Source organism: Bufo gargarizans, chromosome 6 (assembly GCF_014858855.1).
Source record: "Bufo gargarizans isolate SCDJY-AF-19 chromosome 6, ASM1485885v1, whole genome shotgun sequence".
NCBI lineage: Eukaryota > Metazoa > Chordata > Amphibia > Anura > Bufonidae > Bufo > Bufo gargarizans.
In genome coordinates, this window is record NC_058085.1 from 238,267,918 (window position 1) to 238,277,786 (window position 9,869).

The window sequence follows — 9,869 nt, forward strand, 5'->3', positions numbered from 1 at the left end:
TGTTCTGGATGAATTGGCAAAAGTTCCCACAGTCAGACTACCAAAATCTTATAGAAAGCCTTCTCAGAAGAGTGTATTAGCTGCAAATGGTGGACCAACTCCATATAAATGGAGAATGGTATGTCATATAAGCTCCTATAGGTGTAATGTGTAGGTGTCCCAGAACTTTTGTCTACATAGTGTAGTATAAATAATTTTAGTGCATACATTGCAATGAGATATCATCAGAAGTAGCCATAATATCTCATTAAAATGAAAAAAAAAAGAAAAAAAAAAGTGCAAATAACAACAACTGGATAGGACAGAAGCAAAGGTATAATCAATTATGTTAATACTGTATATAGTTAAAATTATATATGAAAAGGAACACTGTAGCAATTCTGAATGGTTCCACCCCAGACAGCATAAAAACACTGAAATCTCATCAAATCTAAATAAAAAATCTATCAACTTATCTATGAAACACATTATTCAATAGTATAACACTATACCCAGTCATAGACCAGTGAGCTGCTTGTGGGGCACAAATTGTTGTACTTTATCATGTAGAAATGCAGTAAATTATTGTATGACTTCTAATCTGTGAGGGAGAAAACTTTGTTTTCACCTTCTCACATTGACATACCGCCTGGCAGCAGTTTACAGATGGTATTGAGTATGTAAGAATGGATATAAAGGAGTACATCTAAAATCAATAACTGGGCTATAAAGGCTGCCTTAGGCTGCATTCAAATAAGTGCTATGAACTCCGGCAGAAGAACAGATTGCCAGAATTCATTGTATCCGTCATCTTTTAGCCAGACAAAAAATACTACACGCAGCATTTTTTATCTCCTGCTGAAAGCCGGCATATATGCCGGAGAGCGGCCAGATCACATTATAGTGAATGGGGATCTGGTAGTACATCCATAATGTGTGACTTTTTTAAGCCACAATTGTGGTGTAAAGACATTGATAAATGTCCCCCGTTGTACCTCATGCTAGCTGTAAATTTGGGTTAATATTATTATTTTTTATTCATAAAGAAATTCAGAATTTACAGAAAATTTTAAAAAATTCTCAATTTTCTAAATTAGAATTTCTGTGCTTTTAAGACAGATTGTAATACTTCATAAAATAGTTATTAATCAGCATTCACCATATGTCTACTTTATGTTGGCATCATTTTGTAAATATAATTTTACTTATTTTTTAGGACATTTCTAAAACTGTACCAATTCAGTTATAACGTGATTTTGAAGCAGCTTACATAATAGAAACCCATATACAACCATTTTAGAAACTACACCTCTCAAATTATGTTATTATTTTACAAACTTTGTTAACCCTTTAGATGTAAGTGAAATATGAAACTGTCATTTGTTTTTCTGTTAATCCATTCTTTCCTGTCACACAGTAAGGCTTAGTTCACACGAACGTGTGTGATCTGTGGCCGTATTGCGGCCCGCAAATCGCGGGTCGCAATATACGGCCACAGTTCCGTGTGCATTCCGATTCACGGATGCGGACCCATTCACTTCAATGGGTCCGCAAATCCGGAATAGCGGAACGGCCGCACGGGACGGGACCCCTCGGAAGCACTACGGAGTGCTTCCGTGGAGTTACGTCCCGTACCTCCGTTCCGCAAAAAGATAGAACATGTCCTATCTTTTAGCGGAACGGGCGGATCGCGGACCCATTAAAGTGAATGGGTCCGCGATCCGATGCGGCTGACCTACGGCCGGCGATCGTGCATTGCGGCCCGCTATTTGCGGGCCGCAGCACGAGCACAGGTCACACACGTTCGTGTGAACTCGGCCTAAGGGTTAACAGCAAAATAAACCAATATTTATTACCCAGATTGTGCAGTTTGCAGAAACACTACATATGTGGTCGTCATATGACTTTTGGAGGGCAGATTATGCTGGAATTGTTTTTGGTCACTATGTCTTATTTGAAGAGAGTAGCCCTGATGAGGTACCACTGGAGTGGAAAACCCAAAAAAGTGACTGCATTTTGGAAACTAAACCCCTCAGGGAATTTATTGAGGGGTGTATTAAGCACATTGAACCCACATTCATTTCACAGAATTTAGAAGCTCTTAGCTGTGAAAATGACAAATGTAATTTCTTCCTATAAAATGTTGCTTTAGCTCCAAAGTTTTCACTTTGAACAGTGGTAATAGGAGAAAAAGCATCCCCTCATTTGTTACCCATTTTCTCCTGTACACAGAAAAGCTCTAAATGTGATGATAAACTGCTGTATGGGCAAAAATAAACATATTAGGTATCACCGCTTCCGAAAAAGTCTGAATTATTAAAAAAATATCTCATATGCGGTGAACGCTGTAACAGAAACAAACAAAAAAAGCATGATTTGACATTTTAATAATCACCTCATCCTTCCCAAAAAATAGGATAGGACTGTTCTATTATGGGTCGAACGTTCCATAAATTATTCATTATTAATTATCCATATGGATTGCACACGGCTTTTTTGGCGTTTTATTTTTTTTTCTGTGTGGTTTAAAATGGTATTAAGTATCGCAATACTTTTTTCTGGTATCGAAATCCAATCAAAATGTTGGTATCATGACAACGCTACACTGGATTATGAAAACTGAAAATTAAAAAATTTCCACTTATATGGCATTTCAGTGCCCAATATGTTGTGCCTAGCATGTGCCATCTGAGACACACAACGCCCTTTAAATCGTTTGGCGGGTTCCATGGAAATGCCATAAATATGGACGTAAACAGCTGTTTGCGTACGCCACAGGGTTCATAAGGGAAAGACCACCTTTTGACTTTTGCAGTGCAAATTTTGATGGATTGTCTTATGGACGCCATGTTGCTATTGAACAGCCTCTGAGGTACCAGTACAGCCTTTTTTTGAGAACAATATGTTTATTTTTCTCTCAACGGAGCTGTGTGAGGTCTTATTTTTTACCATTATCATTGGTTCTATTTTGGGGTACATACAATTTTTTTATCTCTTTTTATTTTGCTTTTTGGTAAACGGGATAAAGAAAAGGCAGCAATTCTGCCATTCCTTTTTGGGTTTTGTTGTTTTGTCACACACTGTGCGGGAAGTACATGTTATCTTTTTTCTGTTTTTCAGTATCATTACAGTGTTACCAATTTTATATAGTTCTTTTTTACGTTTTACCACTTTTACATAAGGCATTTTTCTAAAGCCATACATTTTTATTTTTCAGGCATTCATTTTGTGTGGGGGCTAATTTCTTTTTGCAGGAATGAGGTGCCAATTCCATTGGTAGCATTTTGGTGTACATGGTACTTTTTGGTGCTATTTTTATAGAGCTGTTCATTTTGTATGCAGTGATACCTAATATGTCAATTTTTTTTATTGTAAATGGCTTGAGAGTAAAGGGGTACTTTTTTCACTTATTTTTTATTTTTATAAAAATAACATTATTTTTTTGTTTAATTTTTATCTTTGTCCCACTATGGGACTTTGACTTTTCAGGGTTGGATCCCTATTTCAGTGCAGCACAATACATGTTTTATTGTACTGCATTGAACTGTCAGTTTTACACTGACAGTTTGCCCATGAGACCCAATCTGGGGGCTGGGCCTCATAGGCTTCTGTAGCTGGTAGGCCCTGAGACCTATGTGAACCCTGGGGATGCCTTAGCAACCATTGGAACCCCATGATCACAGCTTGGAGGGGCTGATGGGTTCAGAGAGGGATTCCCCTCACTCTGCAAAGCCTATAGATGCAGAAGTCAGCATTGGCCACGGCATCTGAGGGGTTAATATGCCGGCAGTTGCATTTATCTGTTACTGATAGCCGGACCCTGTCCCTGATCAAGCGAGCGCAACTTTTGCACCCGCTTGATCAGCACATCGTACTTGTTCGGCACTGGGCAGCAAGTCACTTCCCACTGTGACAGAAACTAGAGTGCCGAGCGTACAAAAAAAGGGTCTCGCCCAGTTCCTCCCAAAATGCAATACAAAAGTACTAATCCCCTAGGGGACAGAGGGGGTAAAACTTTAAGATTATAAAATATCCGCGCTGAAACATGGGTAGAACCTATAAAATCAATAAATACAACAGCTCAAGGTGGGCCTATACGAACATACGCTGAATGGTGCCAGTATGTATAAATAAGGAACGCTCTCAACCATCAATGGCTGTACAAGTTGGTGGTTGGATCTTTTCCAGTGTGATGGGCTTCAAGGAGATTAATTTCCTAATTTGATGGAGATTAAAAATCCCATAGGCAGTAGTACCATTCAGGAAAAATTCCAATGATGAACTTCAGCGTAGATAGGAAACGGGAGAAAATATCCCTGATACACCCTATCCACTTCCCACTGTGCCGTCCATGTAGAACGCTCGGTGTAAAGGGGTTAAAAATGCATGTACTCAAACACACAATGTGGCCAAAACATCTTACACATAAAAACAACGTAAATGTAATGTATTAACTTGTGCAAATCTCATGTATACCACAAGCATATACATGAACAAAAGCTTGTGCCCCTAAAAACACTGGAGCATAGTCTAATATATTCTAATATATAGTCATTAGCCACACATTAGTGCATCCCAATAAATTAGAATATCATTAAAAAGTTGTATTATTTCAGTAACTCAATTTAAAAAAAACTCATATACTATATATATTCACTACACACAGAATTTCTATTTTAAGTGTTTATTTTAATGTTGATGATTATGGCTTATAGTTAATGAAAACTCAAAAGTCAGTATCTCAAAAAATTAGAATATTATATAAGACCAATTTCAAAATTATTTTTAATACAGAAATGTTGGCCTGCTGAAAAGTATGTACAGTATATGCACTCAGTATTTGGTCAGGACTTCTTTTGCATCAAATACTGCATCAATGTGATGGGATGTGAAAGCGATCACGATGTGGACCTGCTGAGATGTTATGAAAGCCCAGGTTGCTTTAATAGTGGCCGTCAGCACATGATTGTTGGGTCTGCTGTCTTTTATCTTCCCCTTGACAATACCCCATAGATTCTCTATGGGGTTTAGGTCAAGTGACTTTGCTGGCCAATCAAGCACAGTTATAATGTGGTTGTTAAACCAGGTATTGGTACTTTTGGCAGTTTGGGCAGGTACTGTTGGAAAATGAAATCAGCATCTCCATAAAGCTTGTCATCAGAGGGAAGCATGAAGTGGTAGATGATTGCGCTGACTTTGGACTTGATATAACGCAGTGGGCCAACACCAGCAGATGACATGGCTCCCCAAACCATCATTGACTGTAGAAACTTTACACTGGACCTCAAGAAATTTGGATTGTGTGCCTCTCAACTCTTCCTCCAGATTCTGGGATCTTGATTTCCAAATGAGATTTTGTGTGAAAATAATAAATATATCAGTCTTACATCTAATCACTAATATGTTCGTATCTGTAACTATTTGTGAAAGTTCCTGTTGGAGAGATTATAAGAAATTTCTGAGAACTTTGATAAAGTATTTCCGTGAACTAGGTTTCCTATTCTATTGATTTGGAATGAACACAGAGAGGAAATCCAATGGGATATATCTATATGGTAGAGTAGCATGTTTAGAGAAGGCTGCCTTTGATTCATGTGAGACACCATCAGAGATACATTAATGTTGTAGAGAGGATACAACAAAGATTGTAAAGAAATAGGAGATGCTAGGACTATTTTCAATATCAACCCAATGCAGATGAGTATATAACCTCCACCATGAAGCTAAATTAGAGAGATGTGTTGCAATATAATAGTTATACATATCAAGGATGTTAAATCTCTCTACACGCTTGTCTTTGGGCAGAAGATGATATGCTAATCTAGGTCTTGGGGCTGCACCACACCTCCAGCATATATGGAAGGTCTGGTGATAGATTCAGTGAAGTCGCACAGAGGTGAAATACCATTGGTGCAGTATCTTATAATTAGTTTCCTGAAACTTACAGGAGATAGACATCCTATGAGTGAAGTTAAAGACCGTATTCCACAGCTCCTCAGTAAAAGAGTGTTCCCATCGACCATCTTTCATCAATCCAAACAATAGCGAAATGCCGTGAGGAAAAGCAAAGCTTCTCAAATTGGGTAAGCAAGGATTGCAGAAGGGACTGAGAGGGCAGAGAAGCCAGACAACTTTGCAACTGGAAATATCTGAGCCACGCGCCAGGAGTAGTACCAGAGTCAGTGATTAAGTCAGACAGAGGCCTAAGACTTGTATCCTCCAGGTCTCTCATCTGTGGAATAGAATCTACTTGGGAAGAAAAAAGACATATCTTTCAGTGATGCAGGGAAAAGTGGCATCAGAGGGCCTGAGTGGACATTAAATTGGAATGAAGTCTCCATTGATTCAGTAAGGACTCCAACAAAGGGGATATAGTAAGGCTAGTCAGTGAGACTTCTCCTGGCAAACAAGACCCCCTGTGGTTGGACTGTATTACCAGTTATTGAATCTGTGAAGGAAAAGTTCCTAGACACATTTACTACTTATAATATAAAGTGAAATTAGGCAGCCCAATTCCATCTCAAATCAGCATTGGAATGGAAGTAAACTTGGAGGATTGGCCACACACCTTATAGGGAAATTTCCCGGTGGGCCGATGCCCAGGGGGTTCGCCTGTGCCCTCCTCACAGCGAGCTAGTGGAAGTTTTTGGGACTTCAGGTTCCGGCACACACATGTGAGGACGCAAGGAGAAAGGGCTCCGCAACTTCAGGCCAAATACTAGGGTTTTAGCCACAAAACAGGGAATATTAACCCCCAGAACATCATCTGCAGCGTGATACTCATGGAGAAATTCATAGTGCACAGAAGCTCCCCGCTACCCGAGTCTCCTCTCCCACAGCGAGACAGCAACAACCAGTCGAGAGGCAAAATAGCCGTCAAGAGGCAGAGATTCACACGCTCATCGTCTCAACCTCCCATGCAACTATTGGACAGTGGGTCTCAGAACACAGAGACGGATGCTCCCCTGCCGATACAGTGGCTCACAATCTCTAGTAGCTATAGTCTGTAATATTATTACACTCCCGAAATACATCCAAGCCCCTCTTGAATTCTTTTAGTGAACTCACCATCACCACCTCCTCAGTCCGAGAGTTCCATAGTCTCACTGCTCTTACCATAAAGAATCATCTATGTTTGTGTACAAACCTTCTTTCCTCCAGACGCAGAGGATGTCCCTTCATCACAGTCATAATCCCGGGGATAAATAGATGATGGGAGAGATTTCTGCACTGATATTTATACATATATATACATAGTTATTAGATCTCCCCTCAGTCATCTTTTTTCTAAAGTGAATAACCCTAATTTTGATAATCTTTCAGGGTACTGTAGCCCACCCATTCCGGTTATCACTATAGTTGCCCTTCTCTGACCCCTCTCCAGCTCTGCGATGTCTGCCTTGTTCACAGGGGCTCAGAACTGTACACAGTACTCCATGTGTGGTCTGACTAGTGATTTGTTAAGTGGTAGGATTATGTCCCTTTTGATGCAACCCATTATCTTATTGGCCTTGGCAGCAGCTGCCTGACACTGGATTCTACAGCTTAGTTTGCTGTTCACAAAAATTCCTAGGTCCTTTTCCATGTCAGTGTTAGGGTCCATTCAGATGTCGTAGTGTTTTGCAGACCACAAAACACTGACGCTGAACATCACCAGCACTTATTAGATTATTCCCATAAAGTATGTACCTCTCACATCTAGATTTTAGGATGCTTTTAAAAATATCCCATTTTGTGGCTGTATTTTAATTTTTGAGGACTTTGTCCCAGTTAGTTAGGCCTGTGGCCTCTCTTAGTTGGCTAAATGTTGCTTTTTTGAAGTTTTGTATTTTTGTTCCTCCCTGAAGAAACGCTCTTTTGAATGACAATTGGAAAGTCATTATTTTATGGTCACTATTTCCCAGGTGTCCCCCGACCTGCACATCTGTTGTTCTGTCAGGTCTATTGGTTAATACTATGTCCAATGTGGCCATCCCTCTAGTCGGGTCCTGAACCAGTTGGGAAAGGTAATTGTCTTGGAAAGGTAAATGTTAAGTGAAGTTAGAAACTGATGCCGCTACGGTCACTATATTTAATATATGCAGGCCTAATTCTGCTCAGGCGACCTTGTTTAGGGACTTGAAGATAACAATTCTATAGGAGGGAGCGGGACAAGTATTAGTAGCAGGGGACCTCAATGTTGTGCATGATGCACAGTAGGATCACCATCACAGACAGGACCCACACACTAGGCCCTCAGGAATATATACCCTCTAACCCTTTTTGGGCCCCACAGGCCTAATGGATGTATGGAGATTCTATAACCCAACTGAAAGGGAATATACCGTACACACTACTCCCATGCTCAGCAGTCTTGGTCGAGGCTGGACTATGTCTTGGCGTCACCACTACTCATGCGGAGAACGGACTTAGCGGAGATATTGCATTTTGTCATATCAGACCATGCTCCTGTGGTCAGATCCATAGCCAAGAATACACCTAGGGGTACTGATTTTATATGGTGTCTTCCAAGTTACTTGGCAACTGATGAGGAGTTCACAGACAGACTGAAAGGGTGGTGGTGGGAATTCTCTGATAATAATGATGAACACAAAGAAGATCATATACTATTTTGGGAGACAGCAAAGGCTGTATTAAGAGGGAATATAATCTCATACACGCAGGCAAAGAAAAAAAAAAGGATTCGGGCTAATTATAATCAGGCCACTGACAGTATGAGTCGCGTATATGACCTTCTTAGCAGACCCAACGGACTCAAATAAAACTAAATGGGTGACAGCCAAACACAATTATTATTTGGAACAGAAAACAAAGCAATTTTTGGACCAGAAGTCAGCAGATATGTTTAAATTCGGCAACAAGGCAGGTAAAATGTTAGCCAATCTAACAAGAACTCAAAGATCGTTCCCCCAAATTAATGGCATAATTAATGAGTCAGGGGAAAAATTAACTGACCCGAAAGGCATTACAGATTGCCTCAGACGTTATTATGCTAGGTTGTACCAGCAGGATCGGCCAATTTTGTTTATTAATCAGGACTTAAAGATGCTGTCTAAACTGATGGTGAATAGGCTGGCGGATTTTATGCCAGAACTTATAGGACCACACCAGGTAGGATTCACAAAGGGGAGGGCAGCAGTGACAAATATAAGGACAGTGTTGGCGGTCCAAGACTGTAATGTCCACAACCAAAAAACACCATCCAGCGTTTCTGTGGATGCAGAAAATGTTTTTGACAATGTTAACTGTGAGGTCCTTTATGAATAGTATGTATGGAAGACCCCAGGCGAGAGTATGTATCCCAGGCTTCCTTTCTGAACCCTTTCACCTCCAAAAATGAACCAGTCAGGGGTGTCCCCTCTCTCCCCTTTAACATTGCTTTGGAATCCCTAGTGTTTCACTTGATCCAATCAGACATCTTTCAAGGAATCTAAGTAGGATAGAGGGAAGTAAAACTTACCTGCTTTGCAGACAACCTCCTGCTGTTTTTGAGCTCCCCAGATACACACCTAGGATAAGTCCTGGAGACCTTCATATATTTCAGGGAAGTCACGGGATATAGAATGAATGTAAATAAGAGCCAACTTCTATACCTTCAAGGCCCAGCAACCGATCCACCACTCTCCCACCAGGCAGAGGTGATGTCACACCACCTGACTTATCTGGGTATCAGGATAGGTAAACAACCCTCCTCCTTGTACACGTTAAACTACCTACCACTAATTAGGAAAATTGAGCAGGAGCTAGAGAGGTGGTCAAATTTACCACTTTCCTTTTTTGGCAGAGCACATCTCTTAAAAATGGTCAGCGGGTACAGTATAGGGAGTAGCAATTTGGGGGCTGATCTTGCATCTGTATACATTTGGGTGCTGATCTGGCATCTGTATAAT